At 44.0% G+C, this 17,896-nt stretch overlaps 1 protein-coding gene across 2 annotated transcripts in view; it reads left to right on the forward strand.

Moving 5' to 3' along the window:
- Positions 1–6,401: 6,401 nt before the first annotated feature.
- ARHGAP24 (Rho GTPase activating protein 24) overlaps positions 6,402–17,896 on the forward strand; it is a 386,957-nt gene continuing 375,462 nt past the window's right edge. The window contains exon 1 of one of the 2 annotated variants that reach the window (XM_084760079.1): positions 6,402–6,416. The gene's annotated coding sequence lies outside the window, so the exon portion shown is untranslated. Of the gene's footprint in view, positions 6,417–12,991; positions 13,409–17,896 lie in introns of those variants that run through there. The other variant, XM_084760078.1, reaches the window with a different exon arrangement.

Genomic DNA, 17,896 nt, shown 5'->3' on the forward strand with positions numbered 1-17,896 from the left:
TGTATGTTAGGAACTACCTAGAAAACTAGGAACTACTACGGCTGGTTTTAATTGTCAACTTGATAATCTAGAACCACCTGTAAAGAAGGTCTTAATGAGGGGATTGCATGGGTCAGATTGTTCTGTGGGCGTGTCTGTGGGGATTGTCCTAATTGGTAGTTGGGGTGGGAAGAATTGCCGACTATGGGCAGCACCATCTCTACGCAGGGGGTCCTGAAGTGTGGAAGAGTGGACACCATAAAGTAAACACAAACAGGCATGTGTTGACTGCTCTCGGCTTCTGAATATGGGTGACGAGTTCCCTCCAGCTCCTGCCTGTGACTTTCCAGCTTTGATTGACTGGAAACTGTGAGCTAAATCCTTTCCTCCCCTAAGAAGATTTTATGCGGGTGTGTTGTCATAGCAGTAGACAACAAAACTAAGACAGGGGTGATGTGATTTTTTCAGTTGGATAAAACTGACCTCTGACTAAATTTATAAGCTTCCTACGCAACAGCTTTTAGACTTCAATGTTGATGTTTGAAATCTTTTAAAAATTTTTTTTTAATTACTTATTTATTTAGGTTTTCCAAGACAAGGTTTCTCTGTGTATCCTTGGCTCTCCTGGCCTCACTTTGTAGACCAGGCTGGCCTCAAAGTCACAGTGATCCACCTGCCTCTGCCTCCCTAGTGCTAGGATTAAAGGCGTGCGCCACCATGCCTGACTGAAATCTTTTTTTTTTAAAACCACTTACCACAAATGTTTATAGTGACTATGTTGATCACAGTGGTCTTTGTATGATCAATGGAATTTTGCTTTTGTAACGTTATACATAAGAGCTCAAGCCTTCAAACCTTGTAGACTTCTTGAAAATGAACAAACTGGACACTTTCTGTGCGTCAAGATTGTAGGAACTACGGAAAATAGCCTATGGGTTAATGGTAAGATTAATATGAATCTCTACTAAAATATCTCCTATGTTAGACCCTCTGCATCTCAGTCCATGTGCATTTGTGAGTTTCAAATTCAAAGAGATCTTACATGGCAACATTATTATCCAGTAATTCCCAGAAGCTGAAGCGATACCTATGCAGTTAGTGAAACACCGACTTGGACACTTGGAGGGGAAAACCCCAGTAGGGAGAATACCAATTAATAAAACCAAGAACATTCGCAGAGTTGATCCGCGGTACGTTCAGAGGGAAGCGGCTTTGCTTGCTGGGTTTCTCGGGTGTAACTCTACACTGATGGCGTTTTGCAGCGCTTGTGTCTTCTCCTTCTTGGTATCATCCTTTACTCCACCGTGGAACACTTAGGAGGACTTTGGTATTTACAGTTTCAAAGTTTTTATAACATTCATAGTCACATCCAGAGTCTTTTGTACACTGAGATGAGACTTGAGGGGTTCGGTTTTAAATGACCTCCTTGTTCCAAAGGACTGCAAATACTTGCCATCCATGAATATATTACAAAATTCTTGACCCCCATCTATTTGTGATATGTAAACAGTGTATGTATTATTCATAGCATAGCTCTTGGCTGCTGCGACAAGAAATTGGTGGCAGCAGTATGGTGGTTACAACCCGCTTGGAACATGAAAATATTAAAGGTTGCTAACGAGAAAGACTAGTTGGTAAAAAAAACAGTAATTACTGGACTTTAATAACATAATTTGTTTAGTATCGCTATAGCAATTTTAAAAACAGAGGCACAAAAAGCTCTAAACCTCTGAATTCTTTGCTGAAAGAGTCAAGGTTAGAATAAGGGTGTAGCATAGCTTGTTTATTAGCATTGTTAAAAATAATGATCTAGTTAATTAAAATTGAATTATGGTGGGACCATCTAGACAGACTAATGGCAGCCATTTTAATGAGTTCCATTAATGGTTGCAATAATGATTAAGCTATTTTGAAACAAGCTCAGTAGCTTTCTTCTTTATAAGAAATCTCTTATGCACATTTCTCTCGCGTCCCTGTTGGCAAATTCATGATATTTTAATGGTAGAAATTGCTGTGACCCTGACAGCCCCACAGTGAACTCTGAAATGAGTTAATGCTGATCCTGCTTGTTGGAGGAAAGCAGTTAAAAATCAACCGCTACTTCTCCTGCCCCCCAGCATTTTTCTACCTTCAAAACACCATGCCAGCTCAAAGAAAAGGTGGGTTATAAGACAAATGCCAAAGTCCTTCTCAAAAATTGGAAACAGAATATTGCTGTGTAGCCTAGATTGACCCCCAAACTCACACACTCCTTGTCACAGCCTCTGAAATGCTAAAAACAGAACCATTTTAATGTCAAAAAATATTTTTAAAAAGTACCTTTGGATAATGAGTTGTTGTACTTTAGTATTGTGTAAGAACTCAACAGCTCTGTGAACGCAATAGTAACCATGCCTCTGCCATTCCACACACAAAAGGGCCGCCTGAGTCAGAGGAGAGCCCGGTATTTCAGTTCTTGCCTGGTGGTCCTTTCCATTTCCCACCTCTTCAAGTCAGGACCACTGGCACTGGAAACGAGAATGGAAAACCATAGGCACTTATGTGTGTCTCCCTCTTTGGGTGTCTGTCTGGGGGATGACAGAGCGGGGTCCTCTGATGGTGTCGACATGTCTGCCACCATTGTTCTTCCTCCATGAGGAACACAGCACACGAGCTGCTTCATCTGCTCTGCATCTGCAATTGGACCACAGTAAAAGTAAAGGAAGAGAGCGTCTGGGCTTACGGTGCTCCTCCAAGTTCTGAACGCTGACAGGCTGGGTGATGAATAATCTAAAAGCTCTCGTACGGCATTTTTTTTTTTTTTTTTTTACTTCATAAGCTCAGGTATTGGCAAACACCACAAAATATAGATCTCATATCAATCTTTTTATTGTAGTATTCATTGTAGTATTTAGGGGGCTGGAGAGACGGCTCAGTGGTTAAGAGCGCTGCCTGCTCTTCCAGAGGTCCTGAGTTCAATTCCCAGCAAACACATGGTGGCTCGCAACCATCTGTAACGTGATCTGATGCCTTCTTTTGTGGATAAAGTACTCATATACAATAAATAAATAAAATTTAAAAAAATATTGCAGTATTTTAAAAAGTAGTTCTATGTCATTTTTAAAGCTACCTGACTATTATTTTATTTTATTGTGATGTCATTGCTCATCACTAAGCTGTGTGTCCACAGTCTGCTAGGTTACATTTAAGTGCAGGGCACTTCACCCTAGAGAGTTGTCAGAGGAGGATCCATGGGATAGCAAATGAAAATGATTGATCAAAAGGCACTAGCATCACCTCAGAAAAATATACAGGCAAAAAGCGCTCTTTGTTTTATTTTGTTTTACTGGCGATGAGCTTATCTGCATATGTTATTTACAACTGTGTATTTTAGAAGTGTAATCAGTAATTATACAATCAACATGGGCACAATATAGTTCAATCAATTACACATCTCTAACAAGCATTGGATTTTTGGCTTATTGAGTTTATTAAGCAAGGAAAACAATCTAAGTTTGGTAATGTATAGAAGGACTTGGGAGGCTAAAATGAGCAGCTGTCTAAGATAGCCAAGGCTCCAGGGTTTATTTGCAGGACCTTGGGGTGCAGGAAAGACATTGGACACAGACAACATGTTAATTTTAAAGTCAACTATTTGTTTACAGAATTAGTTATGAAATTTACTATAATCTTCTTTTCCTTACATTTAAATGAATCTGTAGTCACAAAATTTCCAAATCCATATAATCCATGCATGCAAATTTTGTTATTTAAGTAGCATTTGTTGCTTTGTTTGTTTGTTTTTACAAATTTATATTAAGGAGTAATAAGTTATTTTACGTGTGGTAAGGAGCTCAATCTTAAATTTTTGTTTTATATTAATTATAAAACCCAATATAATTGACATTTTTGTAGTTTCTCTCCTAGGCAAAAAGGAAGTAGGAAATCCTGCAGTCTCTAATATCGATTTGTTTTTATTTTGTGTTTATGAATGCTTTGTGTGTGTGCATGTGTGTGTATCACTTGTGTGCCTGATGCTAGTAAAGGCCAGAAGAGGGTGACAGATCCCCTGGAACTGTTTCCCAAAAGGTCCTGAGAACCAAACCCAGCTTCTCTATAAGAGTGGCTGGTGCTCTTAACCATTAAGTCACTTTCCATCCCCATATGAATCTTTGGACTAATTTTTAAGCTTACTCATGTTTCTTTAAACTTTATCATTTTATTTTGTGTTAAATATGGAAATATTAAACCTAAATGTATATGGTTTTTAGATTTTCAAAATTAATTACATAGCTAGAGATTAGGTAATATTTTGTTGTTGTATTGGGTTTCCTGCTGTAATATTTTAATGCTTATAAACTAATTGTGAGAGTTTTAGTATAGTTTGCAGCTGGTCTTTGCTACTTTGTGGGTTCTTTTTCCCCCACCCTTTATCCCTTTGGTTTCACCCCCTAACCCTAGATAAGAGAGAAACAAGGACAGAAGGGAGAGAGAAAATCAGGAAAATCCCTGAATCTAATTGTTTTCCTTTTGTTTCTTGTTTGATCACAGCTATTAACAAACCATGCCCAACCTCCTTAAATGACCAACACCCACTGACCCCTGCCTCTCAGAGCCCTCATATTTATGTACCCTCTGAAAAGTTCCCAGAATTGCAAATGTCACACAATTGCAGAAATTATCTGAAGCCGGAAAAATCATGCTTCTGGTAGAGCACGAGGCAAATCATAGGCAGCTGCTGTGGACACTCCGAAGCAGCCCCACATCCCTATACCCGGGATTAAAACAAAAACACATTCTTACAATATTTCTGTTTTTATTTATTTTTTTTAATAATTTATTTAGGCTACATCCCAATTGTTATCCCCTCACTTGTATCTTCCCCTTCCCCACCTCCCTCTTTCGCCCTATTCCCCTCCCCTAAACCTCTGACAGAAGGGGACCTCCTCCCCTACCATATGATCACAGCCTATCGGGTCTCATCCTAGTAGCCTGCTTCCCCGTCCTCTGAGTACCACCAGGCTTCCCCACCAAGGGGAAGTGGTCAAACTGGGGGCACCAGAGTTTATGTCAGAGGCACTCCCCGATCTCCCCACAACCATGCAGAATGAGCTGTCCATTGGACAAATTTTCTGCATGCATTGTCCTTGGTTGGTGCAATAGTTTGTGCGGCCACGCCCCCTCCAAGTCTAGATCCTCTGGCCTTGATGGTCTTTTTGTGGGGCTCCTGGACCCTCCAGGTCTTTCTATCTCCCCATTCTCCCATACCACTCTTACTTGGAGTCCCAATCCCCTGCTGAGTGAAGACTCTCAGAGGACATCCATGTTGGGCTAATATCCAATTATAAGTAAGGATGTACCATGGGTTTCTTTCTGACTCTGGGTTATTTCACTCAGGATGATTATTTCTAGTTCTATCGATTTGCCTGCAAATGTCAAGATTTCCTTGTTTTTAATAGCTGAGTAGTATTCCACAATGTAAATGTACCACAGTTTCTTTATCCATTTTTTGATTGAATATTTCTGTTTTTAAAAGACATCAAAATTCCAGAGTTCTCAAAATATCACTACAATAGACATTAAATTTCTATCATTATTCATAAATTATTACTGGTTTTCTGGTGCTCTGAAGTTCAGAAATATGAATTATTTGTAATGTGTACTTGGAAAAACCTGAATAAGATAATTTTAAATTAATTATTGTCATTGTGCCTATGCAGCAGTGTCTTGAAATTTAAAGACAGAACAAATGAGACACACATAAGACATGACAAAATATCTTTACATATTGATTAAAAGAGAACCCCAACTGTATCCCTCACAATGTAAGGCTTCTGGTAGACCATGATGATGACACTTGTGACTCCTGCGACCAGAGGGTAGCCGAGAACAAGTATTTCCTTTACATGTCAAAAGCGCATTACTTCGAGGAGCATGGAAAGGTTTACTCTTAACCTTTAAACTCATCCATTTTAGTGGCTGAATGTAAACTTCTTACAGGGACAGATGACATGAGGATTGACTTTACACTGCAGACAGTCTTGCAGCTCAGTCTTGCGATTTCCGACTGTGTAAAGGAAACCATCCATGCCTGGAACAAGTCCCTGCTTGTTACCGTATTCTTTTCTTTCTGAAACCCACAGCACTGGCCTTAACTGTGTCCCCCTGAATGCTCAGTTTCCATGGGACACTTGATACTTCAGTATTTACAACAGTTTGAGGAAATTTACAGTAGCCAGATGTTTGAAGGCTTGAATTACAGACTTTTGGCTCTAGGTAACATATAGGATCAGTGGAAATCATGGTCACTCACCCATCCTTACCAAGGCTTTGTTTCCACCCTGGTGGCTTTATTTCACTCCAGAGAGGACCCTGGAAGAAAGACACCATTGGACCCCACCTTGCTGTTTTCTACTGATGCTGATGCAGTGCTGAACGCTGCCCCTTTCCCACCCCAGGTAGGAGAGGTTTGCTCTAGACCTACCTTAAATTATTTTTCTGGGCTCTCTGTTTGGTTTAGATATTGCTTTTTTGTAAACTTGGGAAAGGTTTCCACGCAGTTGTTGCCAGACAACACTGGAGTGAAGTAGCCCAGGTTGCACCCAAAGCCCACTTCTTGAGCATTCATCAGTGTCTCTGGCTGAAGTCCTGGTAGCCCGGTTTCCTTTTCTTGGGATTAGTCTCCATCATGGTCACTTATGAGCCTCTTTTCCAGTATCTCCTTGAAGTAAATGTGTAAAGGCAGAAGTCTACCTTTGAGGACATGCAGGACAAATTTCTCGGCGTTTAGAAACCCCTCCACCTGTCATCCCCAATGTGAGTCCCAGTTTATCAATGCCCTCCTCAGCTTAGCTTTTCCACTCCACAAAATAAGCATTTTTCAACCATGAGCTCCAGAAAAAAGCAATAACTTTGTGGTTCTATCTTTGTTCCTGGCTCAGTAGCCCACATCTTTAGCTGCCTCCTTTGATAATTATTTTCTCAAAATACTCCTGGGAAATCTAGGAGACAATTTTTAAAAGTATCAAAATTTACATTATTTTTCAGTGACTTTCCTAAATACTTGTTACAGTGATTTTTAAATATTGAGGAACTAATGCCCCTTTGTTCTGGTCTTTAAACAGCCATCCTTGGATTATCTTTTTTTTTTTTTTTGTCCTATTTCAAGATGTTATTTTTAAGATCTGAAATATAACACTCATTTTTAGGGGTTAATTTTTCAAGTTCCTGAATTATCTAAACCACTACTGCTCCACTTACTGATATTTCTGCCTGCTCTTTGACCAATCCATTGTTCCTTAGCCCCGCTAACAGAAGAAATGGAAGGCAGTCAATTTTGCTTTTTGTGCAAAACTCGAATAAGAGATTGGATAGGACATTCACAATAATATCTTTTTAATAAGATTTAAAATTGGTCTGTATGAAGACCTCTTCATAACAGAGTATATTCCTCTTCATAAGAGAGTAACAATTGTTGTAAATTACTTGGGCAACTCAAATGATATACGAAAGGACATTGTGCTGTCCTTTGCATAAGAAGATATTGCCAGGGCTGGAGAGACTGCTCAGTGGTTAAGAGCGCTGCCTGCTCTTCCAAAGATCCTGAGTTCAATTCCCAGCAACCATATGGTGGCTCATAACCATCTGTAATGTGATATGGCGCCCTCTTCTGGCTTGCAGGAGTACATGCAAGCAGAGCACTGTATACATAATAATAAATAAATAAACCTTTAAAAAAAAAAAGAAGATATTGCTACTGTCACATTCATGAAAAGAATCTAGAACCAGCACTTGGATAGCCTTAGCTAGCTCTACTTGTATCAGCTTATGTAAGAAGGGACAGTAAAACACACTGCTCTTTCTTTTGCAAAATGTCAACAATAATAGGCTTTTCCACAGGATTTCTACAAGAAAATTCTTCATTCATTATGGGAAAGCACTTTTACAACTACAGGGAATGTTCCTATCATCTTATCATTTCATTTAGTTATGTATTTAGAGGAGTTATGCTGATCCACTTACTTTTAAAAATTTATCTCCCCCTAGAAAGTGCTTTGCTTCATTGACATTTATTTATGTTGGTAGTCTCTAACAATCAAGCAAGTTGTCCCCTTGATAGTCTGGTTAGATTTGTATGACTTAAAGCAATGATCTTAGCCCCAAGCCTCACTCATAGCTGAAATACGGGAAACAACATCGGGCCAAGCGTTTGGTCCATTACGGGCAGCATCTGGAAATGGCTGAAGATTGCCGGGGCAGGTTAATAGGATTAGAATACGCTCACATGAAACTGTTCGTGGTTTCGTATTCACAACTGAGTCCATAAGGGAAAAGACACATGTCTGGGAAACTGCTTGGCCTTATGTATGCGTGGTTTGAATGTACATGGGGTGTGCATGTATGTATATGTGTATGTGCCTGTATGCATGCATGTCTGTTCACATATGCCTTTGCTCAGGGATACATGCAGAATAGCGACTATGTAAAGCTAAGACGTGAATCAAGTCTGTCGTAGAAACTCTGTGGCTGACTAAATACAAAGCAACCCTAGACTAATGAGATACTTGGGCTCAACGCACAAGCATAGAGCAGAAATATAGGGGAGACCAACCCAGAGAAACACTCATCCTGAAAGGGCAAGATCATTTCTTTAATAGACCCTGGCGAGTTTATGGTTCTAGGTTTCTTTACTTGTTGTTTTGTTCTGTGTGTTTGTGTGAGCGTATGACATGTGAGCATGTGCTGGGGGGGGGGGCTGGAGTTCCAGGCAGGTGGTGGTGAGCTGCTGGCCACGGCGCTGGGAGGGGGACTCCGGTTTTCTGGAAGAGCAGCAAGTGCTACCAACTGTCCGGCCACCTCTCCAGGCCTGAATCTAGGATTAAGGAGCTTGAAAGAAAACAGTTTTAACTGGAACTGAAGTGGCCCTGGAGGCCACAGAGGCGTCTTCTTGGTTTTTACCATCATCCAGATCACTGTATAACTAGGCACATACTCAAGAGTTTTTAATAATTAGATACACTCAACATGGTATAAATGTGGAACTCGTGGGCGCTTTTTATCCTTTTCTAATAAGCTCCACAGCTTCTAAATCACAAGGATTGAATTAACTTTTAATTAGACAAAATGCGGATTTCTTGTACTGTTTTGTTCCGGTGGTCCGGGAGAGTGGAATATCGCATGTTCTTCCACCAGAGTTACGTCAGCTCACACGTGTGTGCCAAAGGCTGACCCTGTGCCACATTCAGTCTCTAAATGACGCTGAGCGTTTTCTTTTAAGTCATTGACTATAGCTAATCAGATTGATATACACTCTTATTAACAGTCAGTCCGATTGATAGCTGATCTGAGATGGCATATCTGCAGAAGAATCTCCTCCTATGCTTTTTTTTTTTTTTTTTGGCCTTTTTTCTTCTTTAGTATATTTCTACCAGAGATATAGCTAGGTTGGTTCTGCCCATCGAGGCAATGGTACCGCCCTTCACTCATGTGTACCAATGTCTTCTGGCAGGCACTGTGGACACAGCCTCCCTCGGTGTCTTCCCACTGTGGCATACAAAGGCAACTCCAAATTTCCAGATTCCAAGAGTCAGTTTGTGTATCTATCCATAACTGAGCACAACCTGGAATACAGGTAGATTTCAGGCCCTTGGATAAAAGCCAGCATTCCTCGGGAACTTCTGGAGCCTGTTTCCGTCTGTCTACCAGAAGAAGTCATTTCCCCTCAGAAGGAACATATGGCTACCTGCAGTGACTATTAGCATATCAAAGCCCAGGCTGGCCTCCAGGCTCCCTCGGTATCCCAAGTGCCTATTATAGACTTCAAAATCCTTGCCAGCATCCTAACTCTTTTCACCTGCTCCCCACCCTAAGCTCCCTGCAGCTGGAAGGCTTCCTTCCTCCTGCTGGTCATTCTCCATATAACCCTGCTATCCCCCACCCCACCCCACGCCCGCCTTGCTTGCTCTCACTCTCCTCTCCCCTGCTCTGTTCCTGATCCTCTCACTACATTTTTCCCCCATTTTCTATTCCCTGCTGTTTTCTCTCACTGGCTAGGTCCAGTCCGCCGCCATGTTCAGTCAACTTTGTTCTCTCTCTGCTCTGGACTCTTCCAGATGTCTCTTTCTTTCTCACATCTACAATAAAACAAAACAAAAACAAAAAACAAAAACAAAAAACCCAACCTTCCCCTCAGACATACGATGGAGCAGTCACGTCATCACGTCATCAGTCTGCACACCACTTTGTTTGGCTAGGACAAAGCTGGACTTTGTTGGGAAGGAACTTCCAATGGGAAATAAAAAAAACAGAAGCAGGCGTTCAGAGCCAGGCACGCTTTCAGGGACAGCCTCCGATCTTCATTGCAAAATCTGATCTTGATGCAGGCAGCACCCACACAGATTCTGCACTGCTGGTGAGAGCCTGTAGGAAACGAAAGGAGTTTGGCATCTCTTGACTGCTCTGTCTTGTTACTGTGTGTTTTGCCCTCCTAGGAATGTGTGTTTTCCCAAAGGAAAATATAATTAAAGAGCCTAGTCTCTGATAGTAATGAACAGTTGGGTGCCAGGACAATAACTAAGTATGTGAAGGGTTTCAAGGAATCTGGTCAAGAATCTAATGAAGAGGAGTATTTATTTGGGTTTTTTTTTTAATGAGCAAAACCCATTAAAAGACATTTTTATTCCATACTTGTTTAATAGTAACGTTTGACTCATATGTTGAAACACTGGACGAAGCAGTTTTAACAAATGCTTATTCTGTTTCTATGAAAGAAATTCTTAATAAAGAATGTCCTGCTAGGAGAGGTGTCCAGGGGGCCTTGTGCTTGGGTGGAGTTTCTGTCCTTGACTGCCATGCACACAAGCTCTTCAAATGTGAGGCCACCCTCTTCTATCTCTTGTCCTCTTTCCGTTTGATACTCTCTGGAGAGCCTCTGGTCCTGAGGACATTCTATATCCTCCATGCGTATAACACACCTCTCAAGTCCTACCCGCCTTTCATAGCTTGTGTTTTTCTTCCCTAGCCCTTCTTCAGACAATGTCTAGGACCCTGGACTCTTATAAAGTCAGTTTGTCTCTCTGAATTAGTTCTGGGTTTTGTACAGTTTGTTGAAACTGTGCATCACACCCAGAATTGACACATTTGCTTCAAATGATCCATTGGTCACACCCCCTACACACTCTCTGGAGCTGAAGGACAGGCGTCACTTCCCAGAAGCCTGTAGGAACCTCCTGAGCCTCCTCCTCTGATGAGGATAAAAGGTAAGCCCCGGTTCCAGAATTTATCTCTTCTTCAAAATCGTTCCTGGGTATAGGAAAGTTGTGTCCCAAGCCTTCTAACCCCGAGGGGAGAATGGCACAGTCAGAATCTTGTGAGCAGTGAGGTGTTTCCTAGTTCAGCTCATATTCCCTTGTCACAGATTACCTAAATCCCAGCCGCTGACACACAGCCCTTCTCTTTTTTATAAGAAGGACAGTGGTCTGTATTTGAGAATGCAACACTTCCTTCACCTTATCTGCGATCTCTATGACAACCGACCTCTCCTTCTGTGTTTTCTCTAGCCTAACAATCCCATAGCTCATACTTGCTGATGAGGGGGTGTCAAGTGGAAAGGGCGGGGGACAGAGGTGTGAATGCCAAAAGCCTTGACACAAGGACAGGGTGTGTCAATTTTTCAGGCTGGGGACTGCCCAACAGCCACTCTGAGTTCAATTCTGTATCACCTTGGCTCCAAATTGCTGTGGTAACATTTGTTATAACTTGATGTAGGCTTCCAACATAATAGCTTTCTTGCCTTTTTGAAATGTCGCAGTCTTGAATCATACCTCCCGACACTTGTCTTCCAGGGCCTTTTAGGCCATGAAATGTGTGTAGATTTCATTTGGGTTAATTTCATTGTCTTACAGCTCTCATCTAAAGCTGCCCGTTGGCTATCGCTCGCCAGTGTGGCGGTGCCATTACGACATGCAAGGCCTTGTGAGTTGATGAAGGTCAGCTATTCCCACCAATTAGAAGACCCTTCCGGCTAGGGGTTCCACATACATTTTAAAGGAAATGGCAAAAGAGGTTATTCGCCCCCCCCCCCACACACACACACCCTCGCCTCCAGAACATAATTTGATTCATTAAAGGGCTGAGGTGTCTCCTGACAGAAAAAATTAATTTCCCAGCAGGACCTCAGCCTGGGGTGGAGCAGACTCATTTTTACACCCGCACCCCCCCCCCCCGCCCCGCCCCGTGGAGATCTGAAGGCAAGAGAGAAAAAATACCCGCCCCCCCTCCAGACTTGTGTATTTGTCAATCTGAGAATCTGCCTGGACATCCCAGATAACAAAAATCTGGTGACAGTTCCTAAGCCATCTAAAACACAAGACTTTAATAAGGCTGATAGTGCTACATGCCCAGAAATGCAAGCTCTCGATTTGAAATCGGTGTGTGCCTGTGTGAGATGGGGTGGGGGTGGGGGTGGGGCGAAGAGAGTTTGGGGAGTAGGGGAGTCTATATCAGGGATACATTTGCCACTGTGCTCTCCCTCTTGGGATATGGTTCTGAGAACTCTGAAAGTGTGTTAAGGCCTTTCATTACCCTTAACATCTCTCTCAATGCCGTACTAGAGGGCACTCCTCAAACTCTGAGGTGTTTATGCATATCTAGGAATAAAGCTTAGAAATGGCAGCGTGCATAACCTGTGTGAAGATGCGCACGAGTGGGGACAGCGCCATTCCTCGGATTTGTCTCACCCGCCGCCACAGGTCTGTGACCCGCATGTGTTCATGGCTGTGCTTTGGGCTGAAATGAACTCAGCCAACAGCAGAGGGCCCAGGCAGGCAGGCGGGTTGCGTCTGGTCAGGGAGCCCAGCGTGGCTCTGGAGGTGAGGCTGGCTTGCTGGGCGGGGCTCACCCCACCAGTGCAGCCTGGGTCCTCTGGAGCCGCCAGCTGCCAACTGAAACCCGAAACCCGGCTGCGTCTTCAGGCTGGCCCACTCAGTTGTTCCAGCCTCTTGTACTGTATATTTACACATTCACAGACAATCACTCTTTCTAACTTGTGGACCTCTTTGCGCAACTGCTAGGATTTCTCAAGTGCATGTGGCAACTCAGCCGGGGTGAGAGAAAGCCAGTGGGACTCAGGAGGGGATCTCAGGCTCTCCTGGCCTTCAACGCTGCTGCGGAGGGGACAGGACTAGAGGGAGGAAAGCAAGAAAGCGGCGGCTGGGGGTTTCCTTCCCCCCCCAACTTTCACGCAGCTGCAGCTCTGCGGCCAGAGCTTCCTCTGACAGAGAGAGAGAGAGAGAAAAGAGAGCAGTGAGCCGCAACACGGACAAATGGGGCTCTGCGTGTGCCCCGGCCCTGGGAAGTAAAGGACACCTCGCTGGCCTGAACTCATCTTTTGGCCAGTCCTAGGAGCCTGGGACATCGGATCAGTCCCCACAGGTCCCGCGTCCCTGGCAGGGTAGGTGACTTGACTGCTTCGGGGGTGGTTGAAGGAACCGCCAGGAGGGAAGGTTATAGCTTCAGGCTACAGGGAAAGGGAAGGGGCTACTGTGAGCCTGTACCTAAGGGACCTCTCTCCCTCCCTCCCTCCCTCCCTCCCTCCCTCCCTCCCTCTCTCTCTGTCTCTGTCTCTCTCTCTCTCTCTCTCTCTCTCTCTCTCTCTCTCTCTCTCTCTCTCTCTCTCTCTCTCTCTCTCTCTCTGTCTCTGTCTCTCCCTCTCCCTCCCCTCTCCCTCCCTCCCTCCCCCCCCCTCTCTCATCCCTTGTGTAGGTTCCAAGTCCCTGGCAGGGTAGGTGACTTGACTGCTGCGGGGCTGGCTGAAAGAATCACCTGGGGGGTGGGAGCTACAGGGAAAGGGAAGGGGCTGCTGCAGAGCCTGGACCAACAAGAGCGCTCTCCTCCCTCCCTCCCTCCCTCCCTCCCTCCCTCCCCCCTCTCTCAAAAAGCAGGCATCCTGTGTTTCTGACTTGCAAAGCAATTAGTACAGTCGCTTCTCTTGCATTCTACTTTGCTCTTTCCTATGGTAGTGTTTTAGCCAGTCTCAAGAGTTGCCTGGACAACGGGCATGTGGTAGTAGATTTCAGTGTATCCTGTGCTACCGTTGTACCACAAAGCTACAGAGAGTCTCTGGTGAATTTTAAGACACGCAGAGGGGGTTAAGACTTTTTGAAGAAGTAATGTTTTGAGCGGGTATCCATGTGCTTTTAAGGGGAAGCATGCAGCACATTCTCGTTAAAAATGACTGTAGTAGTGTCTCTTGTGTACATCCTCAAGTAGAGATTGTTACTCCAGATTCCATGAAGATACTAGGTTTTCTACTGTCAGCTAGTAATACAGACCCTAGCCCTCTGTAATCTATTCCAATTCATTTGAACAAAGCTCTCTCTAACTTGCTTGTTTGCACCGGATTACTCGTTACTCGTCATATTTTATACTATTCCTGTTTTAGCTTTCCAAGACATCCTTATTTCATCCCATTCTTAAAAAAAAAAAAAAAAAAGGAAATGAGTAAATTTGGCTTGGAATATAAAAGGTGCAAGTGATTTGCTTCTCTGTAAGTAAAATGTTTTGTGTTGTTGGGTCTGCCAACTAAGACAACTTACTTGAAATCTGGGGATATTTGCAGTGACAGTTTAAAGCTGTAATCTATTGCTGAGAAGATGGTTCAATGCAATCCTACGCCCCCCCCCCCATTCTAACTAGTGCTCCAAACTAGTCCTCAAGGGAAGGAAGTGATGTTGTATTGAACGGGGGCATCGTAACACATACAGAATTACCATATTAGAAAAAGCTAGGAAGCAAGTACAGAGCTACCCGAGGCTTGCAGGGTTCTCGAGATCCCCTTTTAAATTCCCCGATACTTACTTCATCTTCTCTCGGGATACTTCCACTTCCAAGAGAACGGTCAGTCGGTTGTAATAATAAAACTGCCTTTTCACCTCTCCCGAGAGTTCCGTTCTCTCTGGAGCTGGTTACGGACTTGTCGGCAGTCCTGCCTTAGACATGGTGGAAGGCAGAGCCACTGAAACACAGCTCCGAGACAAGCAGCATCTTCTTGTTACACAGAGGAGAACGCGTGGGACACACTGTGGGGGTGTGGGGGTGGGGGTGGGGTGTGGAGGGTGGGTGTGGGTGTGGGGTGTGGGTGTGGGGTGTGGGTGTGGGGTGTGGGGTTGCAATTCTCTCTGCGTTAGAAACTCAAACTCCTTGACTTTCAACCACATTGCTGTCACTGCTTTTATGTCAGCCTCTGAGGTCTTTGGCTTTAACACATGAGTGGTTTCTAGTTATAATAGTTTTTCTTTTTTGGGCTTTGCATAAGGCAAGCATGAAGCATCTTTAAAAAACACTAACCTAGCAGTAAGTGGGATTAAATAAATTCTTCAGAATAAATCCCAAACCTGCTGCTGGAACAAATAGTGATGACTCTTTCCAGACAAGAATATACCATAAAATGGTTTTGGCTAGGATCTCTGGTGAAGTTTTCTCAGCTTTTGCTTCGGTAATCGCTGTCCTAGATGGTGGATTTATTTCTCATGTGATCTTGGACTTTCCTGGTTGAAGGGTGGGGGAGGGGCGAGCAGGGTGAGAAATGTGCAGTGGGTGGGGCTGAGCAGCTGTGGACTGTGAGTCCAGTCACTTTGCTCTTCCAGCCAGAGTCTAAGTGGTGTTTACCAACAGTGCCCGTAAGAGCCGCACTGTGACCTACTGGCCCACTGAGGAGTGTTTTCTTTTTGGCTTCTAGCATCCTGGTTGGCTTCTCTGGCTCCAAGCAGGCAGTACTGCTATGAATTCTTGGCAGTGCACATTTGTTTCCTGTTCTCAGTATGAGCAGGCTGTGGCACTCTCTGTTACCTGGAATCAGTTTCCTCTGGTATTTTCTAGTCAAAGGTGAAAAATGAATTTCCCTCAAATTCAACATGTGTTTGGCTGACTGCTTCTTTCTGGCCCATTCTGGTTATTTTATTTCATTTTAAATTGGGCAGGTGAGGGTAGTCTCAGCCTGACCGTAGGAGGAAGACTTTGCTATGTGGCTTGTCCCGTATGGATGCAGAGGACAGTGAAGATAAGCAGACACTTAAGCCTCTATTCCGCCATAACCACATGACACTGAGAAGAAGAAAAAAAGGGAGGGGGGGAGGAGATTTTGTCATTTAAATAAAATGTTTCACGTTTGCTCTTAAAGCCATGCCAAAAGGACTCAGATTTCTCCCAGATGGAGGAAGACATTTTAGAACAGCATCGTAAATGGACAGCGTAGGCATGAAGTCAGTGCTGAGCCTCGCGCTGACTCCGACTGAGGGAAGCATGGATGAGGGCAGCTCCTCTATGCTCCGTGACTAAAGCCTTGCAAGGCTCTAACATGTTAACTGGCGAATCAAAAGCGCATCGGGAAAGAGAAGGACATGGTAATGAAGACTATTCACTTTTCAGAGACTTTGTGCTCACCTGTCCTTACATGTGGCATCTATGTCTACTAAAGTAATATTACAATGACTCTTTTGGGGTGGGGGAGCTCAAGTCAGGGTTTCTCTGTGTAGCCCTGGCTATCATGGAACTCACTCTGTAGACCAGGCTGGCCTCAGAATGCCCAGACTCACCTGCCTCTATCTACCTCCTAAGTGCTGGGATTAAAGGCTTGAACCACCCAAAACGAATCTTTCTAAAACACAAAACTGATGTGCAAATCCCCTGCCATGACTGGGCCCGGTGAGAGACAGTATGAGCTGTGAACTCTTGTCTCTTTGTGTGAGGTTCTGGGATTGAGCCTAAGCCTTTTCAACAGAAGTAAGCAAGTGCCGTACCACTGGGCCATGGGTGGTGACCTCACTAGGGCCCACGGGCTTAACAAAAGCTGCTTTCCCCACCCTAGAACCCACAGACTGTCCACAGCAGCTCCTCAGGTAGGGGCTGGGCCTTGTGAGACCCTTCCACCTTCATGCTATAACACTGACTGGTGGTGGTCGTGTGTAGAAAATCACATCTGTGGTGAGCTCATAAGGGCGCCAGCCCTGTGTCATTTCCAGAAGACACTTTTGGTCTTGACCTCTGACCTCTGGTTAGTACAATCTTTCTGTCACTGTGGGTCCCTAAGCCTTTTGGTGAGGGGAGGTCTGTGACTGAGTTCCCCACTGACATATGTCCTCTGAACTTTGACCAGTGAGTCAGTTTCCGCTTTTAGCCACCGTCCACTACACAGAGAAATGTCTCTAATAGGCGGGACTAGCCGCCTTCATCTTCTGAATGAAGACAGGAAACATGAGCTCCTGAACCCTGAGTCCTTAGCCACATCTAGGGAACAACTGGTTCCCTCCACAACAGTGAGTTATTACTGCACCACCGCCATGTTGTGTTGGTCAGTATTCTAGATCACAAGGTACAATGACTAAGACTCTTGGTTACTTTTTTGCCCCGTATAGCACTTTCTGGTGCTGTGAGAGCGAACCAGCAAGGGGGTAAAATTGTTGGCTAATACCATTTTGATTTCCTGGTGTCCTTTGGCCAAATTGTGTGGAGTCTCACCATCAAGTTCCTGGAGGTCCCAGCCTTAAATTTTTTTTTTTTTAAGCATGGTGTTTATTTTCTTTCTTCCTTTTGTTTTGTTTTGACAAGATGTTGCTAACTCGCCCAAGCTGGTCTTGAACTTGTGATCTTCCCGCCTCTGCCTCTGATGTAGCTGGATTTACAGGCCTGTGATTTCAGGCTGGCCAACTTTTTAGCATCTTGTCTACAAGCTCTTCCCTTGCAGCTGCCTTTCCCACTGTAGTGGACCCTCCCTCTTCACATTTCTGATGTCTCCTCCATGGGTGTGTTCTTCTGAAATGGTCCTGTTGCCTGGAAATTTCCTTAGATCTTTGACTGCCCATTTCAAAGGAAATTTCCTTTGGGGGTGAAAAAAAAAACAATTCCATGCAGGAAGAACAAACAATACCATCTTGTCTACCTC

Source organism: Acomys minous (genome assembly GCF_964271855.1).
Source record: "Acomys minous genome assembly, chromosome: 15".
Taxonomy (NCBI): domain Eukaryota; kingdom Metazoa; phylum Chordata; class Mammalia; order Rodentia; family Muridae; genus Acomys; species Acomys minous.